Source organism: Lissotriton vulgaris, chromosome 11 (genome assembly GCF_964263255.1).
Source record: "Lissotriton vulgaris chromosome 11, aLisVul1.2, whole genome shotgun sequence".
In the NCBI taxonomy this organism is placed as follows: Eukaryota; Metazoa; Chordata; class Amphibia; order Caudata; family Salamandridae; genus Lissotriton; species Lissotriton vulgaris.
Window position 1 is genome coordinate 425,502,551 of NC_141699.1, and position 21,383 is coordinate 425,523,933.

Below are 21,383 nucleotides of genomic sequence, written 5' to 3' on the forward strand. Positions count from 1 at the left end.
TTGCCAGTGCCACTCAGTCTGCATGAGGGGCAAATTTGGTGTCTCCATGCATAGTCAAGTTCAACTCAGCTCTGGCACGAAATTGGACAAAGGACATGGGAGTAACTTCCCCCCTGTCCAGACCCCGAGTCGTCCCAACCCTTTCCTTTGGGTACTTAAGGGCTTACCTGTGGGTGGGTCTCCCTTTCCGTCTGCTGCTTTGGCTGTGCCTTTGCACCATACAGTAACCTTCCAAGGCCCGTGGACATCAAAGACACCCAAAGGAATCTCCCTTAGAGTGAAGGAGTCCGTACCCTGCATTCGCAGGCACCACAACTAATTCGACCGGTCTGCTGATCTTGAGCTCCTCCGGACTCTGTAAGGTTCTGCAATATAGGTGATGGTTCTCCACAGATCTTGAGGCCTGCCTTGCCCTCTTACCAAGTTCAAGGCCAGTATCCCTCGTGTGGATTGCAATAACCGAACCGCTGTGCACTGCGTCAACTTGCAGTTGCAAAGGTTTGTTGGCTTGATTCCAAGAACATCTTTGGGCTTCAAGTAGCCCCAACCCCAAGCACCTCCAGTAATCAGAATTTTCAGCCACACCACATTGTGTGCATTGTGGCCTACATCTTTTGGTGAGGTGATTGAGGTCCTCTCACGACTCCAGTGCCTTCTGCCCGTGGGTCCAATTGAAGATCACCTTTGTTTCTTTTGGGCTCCCCTGATTGCTCAGGGCCTGCCTCGACTCCCTGCTTGTGGTGAGTCCCCTGGACCTTGCTGGTCCTGACATTGCACCTTCTTCGACGTCTGCGTAGGGTGCATTTGCCATGGCTTGCTGGTGCTCCCGCCAGACACTGATCCCTCGACATCCTTCGTTGGAAAGCTTGTGCATGGCTCCTGGTCTTCCTCAGCATCACCTGGTCCTCACAACTGCAGAGTCAAGGTCATTGTCACCCATCCTGTAACACAGACACTGGATGGCATTCGTCTTCCAAGTCTCCTGGTCACCCCTAAGTGACATAGACTCTGTCCTAACTGCTTACAGGTACCTCTCATCTTGAATCCACCTTCGGATTCCACTGGGCACTTTCTCCTTCTTCAGCAGTGGCATTTTCCTGAAGTCCTCCATTGCGTTCGACAGCGGTTTCCGACACCATTTCACACTTATGCACCCGGCTTTCCCTGGTGTAGGTAACATGGGTACTAGGGTATCCACTGGTGGGGTGGCTCTCCAACCTTCTGTCTTCCACTGGGTTTCTTGAGGGTCAACTGGGAAGGGTCCTTAATCTTTAAACAAGAAAAAGTTGACAGCAGATGTGATTAGTAAATAAGGGAGAGTGTGATAAAAAAATACCTTCCCTCTTAGTAACAATAATTAAAACGAGGAGCAGCGTTCTGTTTTTGAAGTACGAAGTTAAGCTAATTGACCTGAAAAGACCTATCAAAAACGTTGAGGTGCCAACAGTTGGCCGAAAAGGCCGAGTTAAAGTTTATAGTTAACATGAACTACCAGGTTTGTCATAAACATCTACTAAAAGCGGGGCATATTTCTGAGCTCCCAAGTGAACCTATGTCATGTGTAACATAGCCACCCCAAGCCTTTTAGCCAAAGTCATTTTGCATAATGATGCTTGTGGTTTCACTGTAAAATGTCAAGAATCAGCACAAAAATGCAGCTTGCAACGTTGATTACATACATGGACTCATTAGTTACACCTGAAATGAGCCTCTTGTCAATCAATACTACTTGGTCTAGCGATTCCCTGTTCTAGTTCACAGAGAGTGAGACTCGTGCCATTGTATCAATGCAGAAATTATTTGATTCTGAAGCTCGGCTTTTGAATTCTCAGTGGACAGGTTGCTGGCTCCAAGCTATTCAGACTGGGTGTGATATCTGACAGCAACAGGAATAAAATGAAGGTCATAATGCAGGTGTTTGATTAGATCTGTATTAGAGCCACTGTGCAGGTCCTTTACTGGCCTGTTAGAGTGTCGCTCCAATTCATCAGCCTCCGAGAGATGAGCTTAGCTAATCACAAATGAACCAGATAGGGTGGTGAGACAAAAGCATGCCATCTTAGGCTGCCAGAGGGAGCGAGATATCAAGGGGGCTAGGCTAGCCTGTGTGCTAGCATGAGAGGCTCTCTGGTTCCAATTGCTTGTCGCTGCATTGAACCCAGGTTTAACCAACGGCATTGCAGTTAGCAGCTTGTATAAATACAGCCACTGCCTACCTCCACACTGTGCCAACTCTAAGGATTGATAAAGGTCCAGACTCCTGACTCAGTTTAAAGCCAGCTTGAGGCATGTCAGGCTGCATTTCACTTTCGGCAGGAGTATGGAGGGGGTAGGTGTACTGGAGCTGGCACCGTCGCCATTTTCCCATCAAGATGCGGGGTCCCATTGCTCCCAACCACTGGAGCCTTTCTCCTGATAATAAGGGGTCGTGATCAGGAGCATTCCCAACTTTGCGCGACATTGGCTCGCCCTGATTTACTCAGAGGCCCATCAAGATCCGGGGTCCCATTGCTCCCAGCCACTGGAGCCGTTCTCCTGAAAATAAGGGGTCGTGATCAGGACCATTCCCAACTTTGCGCCAGATTGGCTCGCCCTGATTTACTCGGAGGGTATTTGGTTTTAACTTTCTTCACATGCACTTTCACATATTTTATTTTTCCTGGTCCTGAAGAAGCGCCAATGACCCCTGTGGCAACTAGGGCGAGAAACATGTTGACCGATTGTACATAGACAGTTCTTGCCCGGAGGGGTAATATTTTACCCATGGGGTTCTATTTTTATCTTTGCTTTCACTATGGGCATTGTCCCTCTTTTAACCTTTAAATACTAACCCCAAGATTTCTATTTTACTTGCACACACTTTTCACCCTATTTTTAGGACCCTCACCCCACACACCCGCAGACACCATCCGGCATTTCTCTGAAAAGATCTCCATTAAAGTGACCCTTCGGGGGACCCGTAAGGAATTGCAGCGCCGGCCCTACTAGGAGAAAATGCCTGATGATGAAGCATGACACCCCTCAGGGTGTGTGAGGGCAACACGAGAATAGACTTCCTCCCCACTTGTGGTGTACCCTACCTACCTAGGTTCTTTCTCTTTCTTTCCTCTCTTTAAATGGGCGCCTGGGTGACTTTTTGCACCCCACCCTAGGAACAGTGTCCTTTTGTTGGTTGTTGGTTTAAAAATGCATTTAATCTTACACATGCACATACACAAGCTTACACATGCTGTTGCAATGAGCCAAGAGACTCGTTGGCTGACAGCTGGTCCCCTCTAAGGTAGTGCTAGCCAAATGGAAAGGACAATCAGCACACCAGTCTTGGAGTTCCAATGACAAGTCAGCTTTGAAAGTCTCATGACGAATCAACCATGCTAAAGGTCCATGCCATAGTTCACCAGGTTAAGAATCGGGTCATGGGCTCATTAGCAACATCGATGGATCAAAATAGTGAAACCGCTATCTACATGCTGAGCTACAAACCGGTTTGCTTTACAAATCATGGTACGAGTAATGTAGCATTTTTAACAAGGTTAATCTAACACAAGATGCTTGATACTGGATGCTTGGATGCTTGATACTGGACAGAGCATATTTAATAAATATGTCAATTATGCCTTGAGTTGCCGCCCAAATGCTGCTGGTCCTCATGTATCATACAACAGTCACAAACTCGCCCTCAACCTCAATCACCAAAATGTTGTAGCATTACTGTGTATTTGGCATCAGATGTGTGCGGCTCACCCATTCTTCTAGATCTGCCAGCAGGTTCGAAGCATAAATCTTAGCCTCAACGTCAATTAGTGCAATCATTCTATAATTGCTGGGGTCCGAGCGTGAGCCTGATTTATATATGGGGTTTAAGATGCTTCCTCGCCAGGAGTCAGGGATTGTGCCTGATGTTAGCGCGTGTGTGAAGAGCGGAGTAAGGATACCTGACCAGAATGGGGGGTCGTGTCGGAATAAAGCGTTTGGCAAACCGTTGGGCCCTGGAGCTCCTTCAGGCCCTAGATTTTTTATGATGTTTAGGACCTGCTCTTATGAGATCTCCTGGGTGAAATCAGGGCGTTCTGACTTTACTATGTCATGGGATATTCCTACATTAGAGACTCTGTAATTTACAATGTTCAGTAGGTGGAATGGCGTTGTGTGTATGTTCGATGTGTGCTCTCCAGGCATCCTCCATTATTTCTGAGTTAAAATGGCGGTTCTCGCCATTTGATATTTGGTTACTGACATCCCAGAAGCGCTTGGAGTCTCTTTGTTTGGTGGCATGATGGAGTTTTGCCCAAAGCAGTTCACTATAGTTTTTCTTAGCCACCTTAATGTCCCTTTTTAGGTTTTTCCTTAATTTTGATATTAGGGAGAGAATGCCCTGTAAATGTTCTGAACCTCGAGTTCGTAGTTGTCTTAAATGTTTATTCAGTTGTTTTTTTTTGTTTCCTTAAGTTATTATTAAACCACATTGCCTCCGCTGACCTTCCTACTTTGCGGCCGTTGCCTTTTCTTGTGAATTCCTTATTTAGATCATGTGTGAAGGATACCCAAGCCGTTATAGATGATGGTTCGACTTTAAAGCTTTCCAGAAGAGCAGTTGTTGCAAACTCATCCTGTGCCCTGGGCAACCCCAACTTTTTGCTGACTGGAACTGGTGGTAACTGACTCTGACTGACCCTGGGCTCTGTTTAACCAGGCCCAGGGCCAGGGCCAAGCTAAAAGGAACACATTAGAACACAGTTAAGACACCCAACATTCACTAGGGTACACTATAGTATGGTGGGGTACCCCTGTAGTTGGCATGACCTACCACCTAAGCCCCTAGTATGTCATAGTACAGGGGATTGAAACTACCTAGAAGTCTCCAGTATCCTGGGGCATGGCAGTTTAGAGGCCAGCAGATTCTCTGCACCAGCATGTGTGCAGTGCTGAAGCCTGAGGTCGGTTTAAAAGCTGCACTGGTTGCCAGGACATTTTTTTAAACCTTAACTTGTGCCCAAACTCGACTCTGGGGGTAGGGGCCCTTAAAAATTAAAAGAAAACTACCATGTTTTTGCATATTAGGGACCCCCAGGGTCACCCCATGGCATCCCAGGGGTGGGGGGTCAGTTATCTATAAGGAGCGCCCTTATAAAATGAGTTTTTAGAAGCCTGGGTAAAGTGAAATTTTAAATTTCACTCCCCACATTGTCTTAAAGAGGTGCTCACACTCGACTTTGATGCTGGAAGAATTGGGTATGGGTGATCTGCAATATTTCTGCAGATTCAGAACCCCTGAAGTCTCCCCTAGTTGCACAGGGGGTGGGGCCCGGTAGAAATTAGGGAAAAATACTTATAAAAGATGGTTTTATAAGCCCTGGTGCTACAAAAGTGGCACGTCATTTCCCCCATTGCCAACCCCATGGCCCATAGGTTAACATGGTAGGAAGTGATTGATTAATAAATATTGATAGGAGAGGACTAGCCGGACCATTCAAAGACTTCCCAGAATGGTCGTAGGAAATCCAACAATATTATATTGTTGAATTTCTCCTAAAGTGTACATACAATAAGTTATGAGAATTTTTTTGTTTGTAAGTCCAAATTCAGCCTTTCGGTGATCTGCCCTGATTGGTCAGAGTTAAGTGGATTAGCCAGGCTGCTGGGAGGGCAGTGTGATGTTCTATAGGAATGCCAGGCCAGGAGGTGGCGTCGTAAACTACGTTCTTCAAAGACAGAAGGGAGGCCTGGGTTTCAATCCACTAAGACAGTTGTGACCCAGAGTCAGGGCTTGGCTTAAGAAAGGTATGTGCAGATGTTAGAGGGTGTGTTTAGCCAGCTCTTACCTCCTTGCTGGAAAATCAGCCATTATGGATTTGGAAGACTGATGCACTCTGGGACAAACTAATGCCACACTCCACAGGATGTGGTCATAACCATGAGGAGTTGCCCTGCTCTCATTGGTCAGCAGTGACCTGGTGCTTGACCCAGAGAATTTTGAATAAGTATCTGAGAGGGGCAGAGCCCTCCAGATCTGCTGCTTCAAACTGAATGAAGCAAGAAGTGCCCTGCTGATGATTTTGCTGTGTGCAAGGAACTCTAAGGCCTGACCTATGAAGACAGCACCATCTGAAACTACAGCCCTGTGGATTACCTTGCTGCCAAAAGACTCAAGGGTGGAAACTCCCTGCAAGCTACAGGTTAAAAGAGCTCACCTGAACAGCCCCACAAAGAATTCAAAGCCTGGAGTACCAGTGGATTTGTAAGGGTTTTGTTCAAGTGGATTGCGGAATTGAAGTTTCACACTTTCAAGGACCCTCTTGGAGATTCCAGAACCATGGATTGTGTGTTGGATACTTTGGTACCTGCAAGCAGAACGCCAGGAAGGTGTTTTAACTGGACCCCGCTTGCTGAAGAAGGCAGCCCACTACCGTGGTGAGAATTCTTCAGAACAATTTATAAAGCTGTGTCCCTGACAGAGAAAACGAAATGACTTAAGGGGCACTGGTGGTTTCTAAGCACTAGAAAGTGACTAATCTTTAAAAATTCATATCGCTGGTTCCCTGCAGTGGATTATTTTCGTTTTGGTGTTATTTAAAAGATAAAAATATTACCTATTTTTATAAATTGGTGTTGGATTTTGATTTTGTGTAGTGTCTTGATTATTTACTGAAATAGTGCTTGCAGCCACGTTACCAAGGGTTGAGCAAAGGAATATTTAAGACCTATGGTGAGTCCTATCATGTGTTAGTGGCCTTATTGCCAGTGGCAGACCTACATTTACCCCTACCAATAACCCACTTTCCAACAGCAGTGCATATGGCCATGATATCACCTATGTTTTCCCTTTTCCAAGTGAGTCGTTTCAGGTTGTAACAATGTGTTTGTTGGGACATTGCTTTATCTGGTATTGGATTTGCCGTGCTTATATGCAAGGAGAAGGTTTGAGGATAGTGGCCGCTTTCTGTCCTTTCTATTATTTATAAATTTGAGATGTGTGAGAAGATGTCGTGATCTGTTAGTATATAATCGATGGTAGATCTTGGTTTGTGCGTGACCCTGGTGTATGCTGGGTGACACCCCGGCGAGACTTGTCCGTTTAATATGCACATAGACTATTCCTCTAGCAGGGATGCACATCTATTACCGTGTGTATCACCTCGTTTGCTAGGTCGAGTGTGGCCTATTGATCTTTCTTTGCGGCCTTGTAGTAGATTCATGTTGAAATGTCCTGACAGTATTATGTTGGCCTGAGGGTGGGCAAGTTTGAGGGTAGACAGTGTAGCTGATACGGTCTCGATACATGATCTCTTTTGTTTCGGTGATGGGTGGATGTAGACATTCAATATTAGCAGGCTAAAAGAGGGTGCGGCCTCTAGTTTGAGACATAACATCCAAGCTGAGTCGAGGTCTACTTCAGAAACTTGCCATGAGCTGTATGTCGAGACAAAGATGGAAAGGCCCCCTTTTGCTCTTCCGTGTTTCGATTCTATTTTTGCAGGAATTAGATATTCTTTATATCCCACCATTGGTGAAGGGTTTATCTGCCACGTCTCTTGAAAAAGAAGACGATCATACTGTTGAATGAATTCAATGAAGTCGGGATCTTCTAGTTTGTGCTTAGGCCATTGGCGTTCCAGGAACAAATGATACGATCGTTGTCTGGTTTTGTTCCTCTGGTTGAATTTAATCATGCCATTCTGTCGATGGTTCCTGTTATGTTTGTGTAGCACTACTGGCTGTAGAGAAGGGCCTGCTTGGCCAGCTATTGGTATCAACGTTCAATTACCATGTTGCGCACACAGCAATACTTTGCACCCAGAGACATTAGAAATCTTTTTTTTGGAGGTGGAAATTAGGAGTTAAAATGGCAATTTTTATGTTTTCATTTTAAGTTACTCTCCTCTAAATCATGCCCCTGGTCTCATTAAAAGATATAGGCCAGATACAATATTGGGTTTATGAACTGTGATTAATGTATCATACTGGATCCGTGCTCCAATCCTTCAACCACCTCATGGCGTAAGCACAATCTGCTCACTCTCTACGCTTGCAGAGAAAGTAGTACAATGGGTCTTAACTGGATAATCAAATTGGATTAATATAGTACCTTTGGACCCAGTGGTGACAGTATCCACTGTGGGCCTGCCCAGTATTCCTCTACTGTTCGGGATCCTGAGACAATGTACTGCACTCACCTAGCTTCAGTTCTTCGTCTGCAAACTTTAGAAGTGCTTAGAAACAGACACACTCCAGGTAGCAAATGCTATAAAACAGCTATAGTTGACAGGATACCCAACAAGTAGGGCAATTGAATGGGGTGGGCAGATAGCACCTCTAGGTGTGCTCTAGTGGGTACTTTTTAACCCAATAACTAGGCGACTTCGCATTTAATTCTAGTTTAACCACTTTGCCAAAATATACTGGTAATAAACAATGGATTTAAAATAGGGGCGGGATCTCAAACACAGCTGTGTTTTGCTAGGGATGGTAATCCCCGGACCTTGTTTTTACAACTCCTCTAGCAGTTGTGGTCTAGCAGGCAAGTTAGAACCCATGTAAGTTAAAGATATACTGGCCTTCCGATGTGACGGAATTGTTTCACCGTGAGCAAATTTCATTTCAAACAATCGTTCCCTTGTTCTTACAGTTAGGCTAAGAGCTGCTAGTAAAGTTTCCGATATGACAAAGGACTGGGACTCAATGCACATTGAATATTACCCTTTGGAAGACAGCACACAGTCAGACAGTCTACACGCAAATATGAGGTATAATGGAAAAGTACAGGCCTTACAGCAAGCAGTTTTGTATTGCAATATAGAGTCTCACACTTGACCAAACAGTTTGATTTTGGGCAAAGTTCTTCCTTAGCCTTTTGGAAACAGTTGCAAAAAAGAAACGAACACCATGTCAGGGCCAAGTGTAGCTCGCACTGAGTGATTATAATTAGTTTAGCAAATTCTCATATAGATGTCACCATTTGAGCACGGAAAAGTGATATCAAAACCGACAGATAACTACTACTTCCTCCACAATTACATTATGGCTACGATTAAGAAATGCCGATATAATAACCTTCCAATAATATTCCAAAGTGGTTCTGTGTAGTGTAGCTGTCTAGCGCACGCACGTTGCGTAACAACGTGGCGTGCGGCGGCGGCGGCCATCTTAGGGTGCGTGCGCAGCAGCGCAGCAGTAGCACAAGTGCCGGAGCACGGAGGATAACCGGTTCGGCGCTCTCTGGCGGAATTAAGTAAATAAACAGAGCAACCTCCCACAACTGTGTCCTGTCATCATTGGGGGCAACCATCAACATTACAATGGCGATGAGGTCAGGATAGAAGAAGAAAAAGGAAGGACCCACCCCAAGAAAAAAAAAAACGATCTGGACTAGGGAAAGTCAACAGCCTGGTATCAGCACTACCACGGGTTGGCCTGAGAACAGCACTGTACACAGACGGGCAGACACCAGAGAGCGCGGCAGAGCCCACAGCCACACGAAGGTAGGCGAACTAAGCACCGTGAAGGAGCAAAAGGAGAGCGAAGGGGGCACATTGGTCGGGACACCCCTCAGCACAACTTAATTGAGGGCAGGAGCGCCGGCTACTTCCACGAAAAGTGAAGGGGCAGAACCAGAGACCCCCCATCTGCAGGCAGAAAAACAAGAGGAAAACAGTGCGCCAGGTAGCCCCAGTAGCCACGGGGACACACCAGCCACAGAAAGGCGCAATAAGATGTGCGCGCAAGCAGCGTCAGCGACGGCCCCTGTGCAGTTCTTACCTAAACCAGGGGAACCCCTCATGAGGTGGGAAGATTGGTGAGACTACATAGACAACTTCATCGAAGTGCTGGAGGATGAGAACGAAGAGAAGTTCTCCAGTAAACGGAAGAGGCGGATATTACTACACAATCTAGGCCCGGAGGGGCTAAGGGTTTTCACAAACTTAAAACCCAAACCACGAGGAAGTACGGATGACGGCGTGTATGCCCACGCAATTGAAGAATTGAACGAACACTATAAACCCACCGTCTGTGTGTCGATAGACAGGTACAACTTCCAGCAGAGGAAGCAACAACCAGGAGAGTCAGTGGAGGAATACGTGGCGGCGTTCAGGAAATTGGCATCCACATGTAGATACGACACATTCCAAGATGAATTCATCAAGGATCAAATCGTAATGCACACCACGAGCGCCGTAGTGCAAGACAAGCTGTGGGCCAGCGGCAACGCCATGCTGCAGGAAGTAATGATAATAGTCAAGAGAGCGGAATTGGCGCGAAGGTGCGCGGAGGCGGCAAAAAGGGAGGCCGCGGTGAGCCCGATGTTGAACAAGATTGACGACGACGAGCACCGCAAGGAAAATAGAAGCAAGGGGCCCACATCGAAGGGACCGAACAGGTGGCAAGGCAATCCGGGACCACTAGGAAAACAGACGGGAAACAACAAGAAATCTTGCTATAGATGTGGGAGTTGGGCACATGAAGCCCATGACAGGAAGTGTCCGGCGTTTCGCGCCAAATGTCTGTATTGCGGAATCATTGGGCACTATGAAAAAGTGTGCCGTAGAAAATCCTCCAGGAGTGTGGTTAAGTACATTGACCAAGGACAGGAGGACAGAGAGGAACAAGACCACAGAGACGAAGACACGGTACTCTGCATCTACGACCAAGTATTGAGCGTGGACAATAAAAGGTCGACCAAGCCGGTACTGATGACCATTGGTGGCGTACCGATAAGTATAGTAGCAGATACTGGATCACCCTACACCATTGTCCAACGTGCAGTATGTAACGAAACCTTCAAGCCGCACCTAGGCCCAGACCATCGAGAAACTGGACATAAGACTGGTTACGTACAATGGTAACCGCATACCCATGGTCGGGTTTAGACCGCTAAGATTCGAATTCAGAGGACGCAGCGCCAACTGCAAATTGTACATATCTGAGAAAGGACCATCAGTGCTGAGATGGCTGGACCAAGGTGACCTAGGCATCAAACTAGACCCGGGTGGCAAGGAGCAGATCCTACTCACCGAACCGGAAGCGTGGCCAGACTTGGATAAGTGGAAGGGAGAGTATCCCAAGGTCTTCGGAGGCACCGTGGGCAAGCTAGAAAAGTTTGCACACAAAATTGTCCTCAAGGCAGGCGCCATGCAGGTGTCTCACAAGGTGAGGAACGTACCGCTAGCAGTGAGAGAGGCGGTGCAAGTGGAGCTACAAGAACAGGAAAGGAATAATCGAACCAATTACATGCACTGAGTGGCTGGCGCCACTTGTAGTGGTTATGAAACCCAGTGGAAAGGTCAGGCTCTGGGTAGACCTACGTGAATTGAATAAAAACACTGTGGTCGAGAGGTTTCCTTTGCCAAGGATCGAGGAGATGCTGGCCAAAACAAGAGGCATCAAATGGTACTCAACCATTGACCTAACATCTGCATACCATCAGATCGCTCTGCACCCGGAGAGCAGAAGGTTAACATCATTCATAACCCCCTTCGGGTGCTACCAGTTCCGCTGCATGCCGTTCGGACTAGCCTCGGCGGCAGCGGTGTTTCACAAACTGATGCACCAGTTCAAGAATATGGACGGCATCCAATATTTCCAGGATGAAATCCTGGTGATGGGGCGAGACAAATTAGACCACAACGCCAAACTGACCAAGGTTCTGAGAGTACTAGAAGGGAAGGGCCTCACGGCCGAATGGGAGAAATGCCGCCTGGGAATGGAATCAGTAACATATCTGGGACATGAGATTGGTGTGCAAGGCATCACACCCAAGACTGAGAATGTGAAGGCGATCTGTGATGCACCCCCGCCTGCCAGTAAGGAAGATGTCAGATCCTTCTTAGGAATGGCGGAATACTACAGTAAATTTGTGCAGCACTTCGCAACAAAGACGCACCACATGAGGAAGCTAACAAGAGAAAGCTCAGTGTTCTGCTGGACGGAGGAAGCACAAGGGGAATTTGAGAGTATTAAGAAGGATGTGGTGGGAGCCATACCCGTACAAGGATATGATCCACAGGGAAGAACAGTACTCACGACAGATGCCAGTGATAAAGGTTTGGGGGCAGTGTTGATGCAGGATCGAGGACAGGGAGTGATGGAAACACTCAGTTTCGCCTCGCGCATGTTGAGTGATGCAGAAAGAAAATACAGCATCATTGAAAAGGAGATGCTGGCAGTTGTGTGGGCGATGAAAAGATTCAGACAATTCCTATGGGGTACTCGATTCAAATTGAAAACAGATCACAAGCCCTTGGTGAAGGTACTAACCTCTAGCGGACATGCCAGTGCCACCCCCAGGATTTCGAAAATGACATTAAAGTTACTGGAATTTAGGTACGAAGTGGAATACATTCCAGGCAGCCGGAACAGAGTGGCGGACTATCTGAGTAGGTCGGCGGCCATGGAACCAGGAGAAGAGGACCAAGCCGGTGGAGAAGAGATGGTGGCTCTGCCGGATGACCGAGAGAAGGTCATCAGCAACCAGGAGTGGAATGAAGCATACAACGAAGACTATACCATGCAGGAGGTGAAAAGATGCATAATACAGGGTTGGCCAGAAAAGAAACACACCAGCGAAAACCTCAGGATGTACTATGAAGTCCGGAAAGAATTGTCGGTGGACGATCAAGGAGTGTTTGTGTACCGGGGAGACAAGGTCATTCCCCCCGAAGGAGTAGTCACAAAACTATTGGCGATACTACATGAAGGCCATCTGGGGATAGTTAAGATGAAGCTGAGAACCAAGCAAGGATATTGGTGGCCAGGTATGGACCTAAGAACGGAACGATATGTCAGAGAATGCCCACAGTGCCAGGGAGCGGACAAAACACTCAAGCCACTGCGCCCGGCGCTGGGTAGATTTGACCCACCACAGAACCCGTGGGAGGAGCTGTCCATCGACGTCTTTGGCCCGATCCTGGATGGGCAAGTTATACAAAAATACGTGTGTGTCCTCATTGACAGATACTCAAAGTGGCCAGAAATGAAAGTGGAAGAAGTAATGGACACTGAAACTATTTTAAAGTTCTTGAATGACCCTTTCGTGAGAGAGGGTATTCCTAAATCGATCTTAAGCGACAATGGCCCTCAGATCACTTCGGACAAATGGACTAACTTTATGGGAAGGAATGGTATCCTCTCCAAGCACACATCGATCTATCACCCGGCAGGAAATGGGTTAGTGGAACGATTTAATCGTGTGGTGATGGGATCGGTGCAAGCAGCGATAGCGAATAACAAGGACTGGGAGAAGGAAATATGGCAAATGATATGGGCCTACAGGATCACACCCACAGGAACAGGATATAGCCCATTTCAAATCTTGAGAGGACGTGACCCTTTCACGAAGGACAACCGAGTGTGGAAGGAGAAGACCATAGTGAGCAAATGGTCCCCGGCGGTGGTCCAGGCAAACTTGGAGAAAGCACAAGCCATCTACGCAAAGCATTATGACAAGCGTAGAAATGTAAGAGACACAGGACTAGAGGAAGGCGAATGGGTGCGAGTTAAGCTGGCGACAGGGCCGGATTGGGATCACAATTTGGCCCGGGCACTGATGAAGTGGCCCACATTCAAGGGGCGTGGCCAACATTCATGGGGCGTGGCAACATTCAAGATACATGGCCCATATTCAAGATACATGGCCCATATTCAAGAGGTGTGCTCTACATTCAAGGGGCGTGCCCTTTCATGAAATACCATTTGGGTACTCTTTGAGGTCTAATTTGTAGAGAAATATTTAGTAAATTAAGCATTTTAAAGCTTACAGAGCCAGTAACATTGGTAAAGACTAGGAGCACGGCAGTTCTGAAAAACGAAAACTTACGTGCAGTCTTAACACTCTGCACAATGTCGTTAGATACTCTTTCCCAACCAGCTATGTCCTAGACTCTAATCATCACATAAATCAGAAATCCACAACATAAGAAAATCAGACCTGAGTTCTATTCATGAGCACCAATTACAGTACTCAAAATCCGATTTTTTATTTAAGGGCCTGGGTGATGAAGTGACCTGCCCAGAATCACAGGCTGTTGAGTAGACGCTGGGACTCAAACATGATTCCCCATTACTGCAACTCTGGCATCAGGCCATATATGCACCTGAAAAGCAGCGAGGAGCCTGCTATTACTAACCTACTCAGCCCTCCCGCGCAGGAGCACATGAACAGCAGTGAAGCCATTGCTATTGCTAACCTACTCAGCCCTCCCCAGCCCTCCAGCGCAGGAGTAGATAAACAGCAGTGAGGCCCCTGTTATTGCTAACCTACTCAGCCCTCCAGCGCAGGAGCACATGAACGGCAGTGAGGCCCATGCTATTGCTAACCTACTCAGCCCTCCAGCGCAGGAGAACATGATCAGCAGTGAGGCCCCTGCTATTGCTAACCTACTCAGCCCTCCAGCGCAGAAGCACATGAGCGGCAGTGAGGCCCCTGCTATTGCTAACCTACTCAGCCCTCCCTAGCCCTCCAGCGCAGGAGCAAATGAACAGCAGTGAGGCCCTTGCTATTGCTAACCTACTCAGCCCTCCAGCGCAGAAGCACATGGACAGCAGTGAGGCCCCTGCTATTGCTAACCTACTCAGCCGTCCAGCGCAGGAGCAAATGAACGGCAGTGAGGCCCCTGCGATTGCTAGCCTACTCAGCCCTCCCCATCCCTCCAGCGCAGGAGCACATGAACAGCAGTGAGGCCCCTGCTATTGCTAACCTACTCAGCCCTCCCCAGCCCTCCAGCGCAGGAGCACATGAACAGCAGTGAGGCCCTTGCTATTGCTAACCTACTCAGCCCTCCCCAGCCCTCCAGCGCAGGAGCACATGAACAGTAGTGAGGCCATTGCTATTGCTAACCTAGTCAGCCCTCCCCATCCCTCCAGCGCAGGAGCACATGAACAGCAGTGAGGCCCTTGCTATTGCTAACCTACTCAGCCCTCCCCATCCCTCCAGCACAGGAGCAGATGAACAGCAGTGAGGCACCTGCTATTGCTAACCTACTCAACACCTGGAGGAGGCCGATTCTGGCCACACAATCACCCCTCCCCAGCCCACCCTCTGCGTGATTGCTGTGCGGGGCAGGGGGGGGGGAAGGATGCCACAGCTGATCATCTCTGTACGGCTGACCAGCAAAGCTGCTTTCCTTTGTCTTTGTCTCGGTGCCCTCTGTGTGCCATTTTTTTCCTCCCCTTTCCCAGTCCACAGAGACTCGGAAAGGGGAGGGAAAAAACGGCCCACAGAGGGCACTGGGACAACGGCCCTTCGGCCCATGCCCGAGTGCCCGCAGTGCCAATCCGCCCCTGGCTGGCGACGATGCAAAGAAAGGGGGACAGCAAATACAGTAAACCCTTGCAGGTGAAGGAGGTGTACGAAAGAGCAGCCCTGTTGAGTGATGGGAATGTGTGGTCTCAGGACCGCATGGTGAGATGCAACAAGGTGCTACAGTGGAGCCAAGGAGGAAGAGAATCTGAAATTGCGGAGGAGTCTAGTGTAGGAAATGAACTGTTCAATGAAGAAGTGGACATGGGGGGAGAAGAATTTGGCGAGGAGCGAAGCAACAGAAGTAGCCCCAGAGTGGAGGAGATGGACACGAGGAGACCAAGGGAGAGCCTGGCTGCGCCGAACAGTGGAGATAATAGCGCAGAGACTCCCGCGAGAGAAGCCATGGCCACCCTGGTAAGACTTACCCGCCGGAGAAGAGCAGTGGTCAAGCCCGCCAGGTTCCAGGACTTTGATATGAGCGGCGGACTGTAAGTTATTGTTTTCATTGTTTGGAAAAAAGGGAGATATGTAGTGTAGCGGTCTAGCGCATGCACGTTGCGTAACAACGTGACGTGCGGCGGCGGCCATGTTAGGGTGCACGCGCAGCAGTAGCACGAGTGCCGGAGCACGGAGGATAACCGGCTCGGCGCTCTCTGGCGGACTTAAGTAAATAAACAGCGCAACCTCCCACAACTGTGTCCTGTCATCATTGGGGGCAACCATCAACATTACATTCTGCTTTACAAAACCATGAAACTCGGTCTACTTAGTCTCTATGGTCATTAACTCAAGCTGGCTAACAACTTGTAATCAGAATGTCAGGCTTTAGGTCAAGCAGCCACCTACTGATTTAAGGCCTCTTCAATTCTAGTCATAAACGTCTCTTGATAAAAAATGATTTACAAACCCTTGCATGCCAACAGAACCGATTCAGACGGGAGACTCCAGATTTTGAGACCAAAAATGGCTTTGATTTAGCTGCCTCCCACCTGAAATTGCCTTTGTTTGAAATAGGAGCCAATTAATAAAATACATTCTCCCCGCTTCCCTTTCAATTATCTCCCGTTTCCCTTGTCTAAAATATTGACATGTATGTAAATCTCTCTTTTGCATTACATCAATGTGTGCTACATGTCTGTGTGCCAATCTATACAAATGGGACTGTGGGTCCGGAACTGCCAAGCTGCTGCCGCTGCTTGCACCAAGCACCGCCCCTTCTTCCTTCTTCCAGAATCGGGGACGGCGGCTACAACACTTGCCCGGGCCACAGTCACCTGTCATCGCCCGGGTACAATTTTACTGCTAGGAAGGCACCGGTTTCTCACTCGTAGCTGTTTCGTGCCCGAAAACTGCTGTACGTCATTAGTTCGGGCAGTATTTACACAACACTGTAGGCTGTCACATGCGGAACCCACGGCCAATGAGCACTTCGAAATCCGTGCAACGTACTAAGATTGACTGGTGAGTTTGCGATAAATGATCCAATCGTCGGTAGTCTTCCACATTATGATCCTGTCCTCTTCTGGAATACTCCCACAATACATTCAGTAAAGGGATTGGCTCTCGTGCAAACCGGAAGTACTGCACTTCATGATAGATATTGTAAATAGCAAGATCTGTAACGGACAGTGGACTTTTGGGCTGCGTTTACAGACTGTCCATTTACAGACTGTCCATGTAAGTATCGCAAATGAGTTACGGATTAATTGTCATTGGGCCTATGGTCTGTCAGGCCATATGTATTCTATATATCTACCTTTTATATTTTACAATGCCGCCCAATGAATGTCTTTCAAGTACAAATGTAGAGCCCTTCTACTTTACGTAACTGTCCTCGGATTCTAAAATTTCTTTAATTGGGTGTTTTTGAGATCGATGCGTGTGAACAACATTTCAGTGTATTTTACTTGTAAGGACTTAGGTGGTTAGTACACTGGGAGAAATATTCGTATGTAGTCGTTAATCACAGGTTTAATTCATTTTAGATCTATGTATGTAGCATGCAGCTCTCCGGTTAATAGCCCATGCACATAGGTTGAGCAATGCCTGCGTTGAGAAATCCTTGAATAATCTGCTGGTCACAATACAATCCTGTTACCGAGTTATGTGCTAGTTGTGTACATTTGCATGTACAGCGCATGGCTTTCCCTTTTAATACCTGCAGGTCTATTTAACTTTTTCGTTATTTTGTAGGTGATTAGATGAGTTTGGTTGGCTAGTAATAAACATTTATTGTTAAATGCAAAAAATAAAATGTGTGCTATATAAATGCTTGCTATTCTTGTAATGGCTGATAGATATACTTGACTTTCTAAGTCCAGGAGCATAAATAGACTTGACCGGTGTGCTGCCAACACTTTGGGGGTACTTGCCTGACATTTTCCTGGTCCTGCTGCCCTGATTTCGCCGCTCACGCTGTCCCGGAGCTGGTCTCCCTCCGACGCCGCAGCTCCTTGCCATCAGAGCACGACCGCAGCGAGTGGGGGGGGGGAGATCACAAGCACCGGGAGCCTTTGCGGCAGGAAGCCGCCACCGCATATCCCGCGCCAAGAGGCGCATAATTTCGAGTTCAACCCCTGCGTCGCGGGATCGCGCGCGGGTCGCGCCGGGTTAATCCCGGGACAAGGGCGGGACCGTCTGCGGACTTCCGAGGCCAGAGGAGGCCGGGCTGGGCCCCCCCTTTTTAGTTCTTACTCCTTGGTATTGAATAAGGTAGCCTTGATAAATATTTGGGACAATTGGAATAGTACTGGACAATTATTACTGTATTGGTAGGTTGTGAAGTAAGTAAAAGGGCTTCACCACCTGTTAGAACCGTTGGTATTTGCATAATCTGGTTGGAGGGCAATTACACAAATTTGGTTAACAGTAGTTGTGTATTCCCATTCCGTGGGGTCTATTACGCTACTAAACTGATATGGCCATGTCTACCATGACGAGTAAAAGGAAGGGAACTGCTGGGACCTTGGACGATTTTATCACGCGGGCAGAGATTTGTTCTTACCCGCAAGATAGAAATCGCTCAAAGGAGACTTTCGTTAGATCCCTCCAAATTACCCACATATATAGCAGGAGGGCAATCTCCAGTAAATTTTCAGGGTCATAGCCATTGCACCGAAAGTCAGCAAACTATTGGTAGTCAGAGCCTACCAGTTAATGCCCCAGAAGACGATACACCTGGACAACAGAGGGAAAATGTACAGCCAAGCCCAGGGATAGCAAGTAGATTAAGAACACAAAAAACGATAGGGACAATAAAATGTAAATGTATTTGAGCTTATATAGCGCACAGCTACCCACAAAGGGTTTCCCGGCGCTTGCTTAGGGAACCCGTCCTGGTATTCCCCTGTGAGATAACCCCGGCAGGGTATCCACAAGGTGAAAGCCAGGCATCCCGCCGCGAGGGGCCGTTGTGGAGATTAAGCAAGCTATTGCCCAGAGTCGCAGAGTGTGAACCCGTGAGTCGAGAAGGCACCGGAGCGAGAATTATCGAGTCCGTGGAATTTTTAGCCCAAGACCCGCCGAGGCGGGGAATTGAACTCTGGTCCAGGGCCGATCTCAGCTTCCGGGTCTGCCGCCTCTAACCCCTGAGCCACACTTCTCCACAATAGGTCCATTAAGTGGAGAAAAAAGTGAAAAAACACAGAGGGGAAAGAAAAACCAGTCAAAGAAAGGCAAAGCAGTGGAGACCCTTGTAATGGGCACCCTACTACTACTTTAGGAAAGAAGGACACTTGTATGAGAACAATAGGGGTGCAAACAGATGCTATTGACCAAATTGGTGCAAGCGGAGATCAAGAGGTAATAAGGGCTACGGAGTGGCGGATATTTTTAAAACCGCCCTAGCCTCCATTCAGGCACAAATCAATGACTGTATGGATAGAAAACTAAGGGTTTTGGATACCGAGATCGCCAAATTAAGTGACATGGTGCACCACTTATGCAAGAATATAACAGAAGGCAATAGTATCATTGCAGAGGGGGAAAAACGTATTGTTGATTTGATATCAGCTAAAAGGGTCAATGCGGCTTATGAAGGTGGGGAACAAAACCGGACACAAAGAGATGTAGGACGTTTAAACAGGGTACACTTACGCGATAGAGAAGATCTTGTAGGGTCTTATGAGCATGGCGAGAGGGGCTGTGCTAACGCTAATAGTATTAGACCTAACTCAGAAGCCCCCACACAAAGGGAAAGGACATATAGCTCAAATGAGACAGACCATATCCCCAATATAGAAATTCTAAATTTGTCCCCGCTACGTATCCATATGTTCTAGCCCTAGCAGGTGCACCGGTATTAAGTAGGGATCAAAAAGAAACCTGGCAGAATTTAAAGAACAAGGTGGTAGACTGGCTGTCCAAATATAAAAAATTCCCGCCTAACTAAGCCAATGAAATTCTGATGGTACGAAGGGTAGGGTGGGTGGGAAGCTCGCATAAAAATATACCGGGAGATTGCATTGTTGTTAATTTTAGACATCCCCATGTAATTCGTTCTCTTTTGCAAGCCCATGAAGCAACCCTAACGTGGAAAAACAAATATATGTGCTTTACCACTGGGTTATTTCTATAAACCCTTGGAGCAAGAAAGGAACAAAGCAGTAAGCAATCCCCACGCCCTAGAAACACATAACAGATATCAAGGATTATCGCTACTTGAAGAAGTAGTTTGACTGCAAGGGTCAGGTGTACCCATAGCCAATGCCAGGCAGCTGATGATGTCTGGTAATGTTCCATCAGGGTCTATGGATAAAGAGAGTGGAGAGGACAGAAATAGTTGTGATAATATCCCAGAACCTCCAATATTAAGTGGCAGCAACCCAATAACCTTTTGAGATTCCATAAGAGTTTTTAATAACACAGAGCGGGCAAATCTGAAAATTATCTCATGGAATACAGCAGGATTAAACAGGAAAACCAGTGATTCTGAGTGGAACGGTTTTATTGACACAAGTGATATATATACACTGCAGGAAACCTGGTCTACTAAGACCATACATAGAGTGGTTTACAAAAGTTTTTATATACCAGCTGTACCGTCATTAAGAGGAAGAGCCTCTGGAGGCCTAGCAATCTAGGTGAAAGTCAGTCTAAGTATTAGTATAAAACAAATAGTGACAGACTCCCTGGAAATTTTAGGTATTAAAATAACAACTAGGGAAATAGGATAATGCATATTTACAATGTCTATAATCGACCTGAGTCTGGGTCAAAGGAGTCAAAGATAATTGGGCAGCTGGATAGTATATTAAATCTAGTAGATCCAGGCGTAGGAATAGTAATTTGTGAAGACCTCAACTGTAATTTCGAACCCATTATTGGGCTCAATAAGATCATAGATGACGAAGACCTGGCAAACAAAATCCCTGTTCTAATAAGTACGTCAAGGGTCCCATGCTCCGCTCTAGCCCTGCAAATATTGAGATTAACTGTGACACATGTCCTAAGGGCATGTTACGGTCGTTTTCCCTCGGATGTGGGAAAACACCCTACATTCTGTAGAGGTCTCACCCAAACCAAAATAGATTACATAATATTATCCTATTACATATGGCCATACGCTGTTGACTTTGTAATGGATTTGAGGATGGAGAGTGATCACAGCCCACTTACTCTTGTCTTAGATGGTGGGCTGTTGCCCAGTTCTTTGAACAACATGAGCACTCCATCCAATCAAACGGACGTCATAGTGAGCAACAATCGTCGTTCAGTCAAATGGGCTCATATCTTGGAGCGAGGTGAGATGTTGAAGAAAATTGACGACACCCTGACTGATACCTTTGGTCCATATAGTTTGGAAAATGAGAATATGGATACATTTATGGAATTGCATAATAGATATTCCAAGGCAATTATCCCAATGATCACAAGAATAACTAAAAAAGGGAACGAAAATGGTAATCAAACGTCGAATGGAAAAGCCTGGTACAACAAAGAATGTCGTAGTGCCAAAACTGAACTATTACAAGCCATTAAGCACAAAGAAGGTCAGACCGTTAGGGAAGCCAGAACAAGATATAAGAAAGCATTAGAGGAGGCTAAATCAACCTGGGATGAAGAAATATGGACAGAAATGTTCGAGGCAGCGAAAAACAGGGACCACAGAACTTTTTCGAACATTGTTGCAAAAGGCAATAGGAAGTTT

At 47.0% G+C, this 21,383-nt stretch overlaps 1 protein-coding gene across 2 annotated transcripts in view; it reads left to right on the top strand.

Moving 5' to 3' along the window:
* The first annotated feature begins 16,736 nt into the window (after positions 1–16,736).
* Positions 16,737–21,383, top strand: part of TMEM230 (transmembrane protein 230) — a 77,648-nt gene continuing 73,001 nt past the window's right edge. Inside the window, exon 1 of one of the 2 annotated variants that reach the window (XM_086943511.1) lies at positions 16,737–16,912. The gene's annotated coding sequence lies outside the window, so the exon portion shown is untranslated. The remainder of the gene's footprint in view (positions 16,913–21,383) is intronic. The other variant, XM_086943512.1, reaches the window with a different exon arrangement.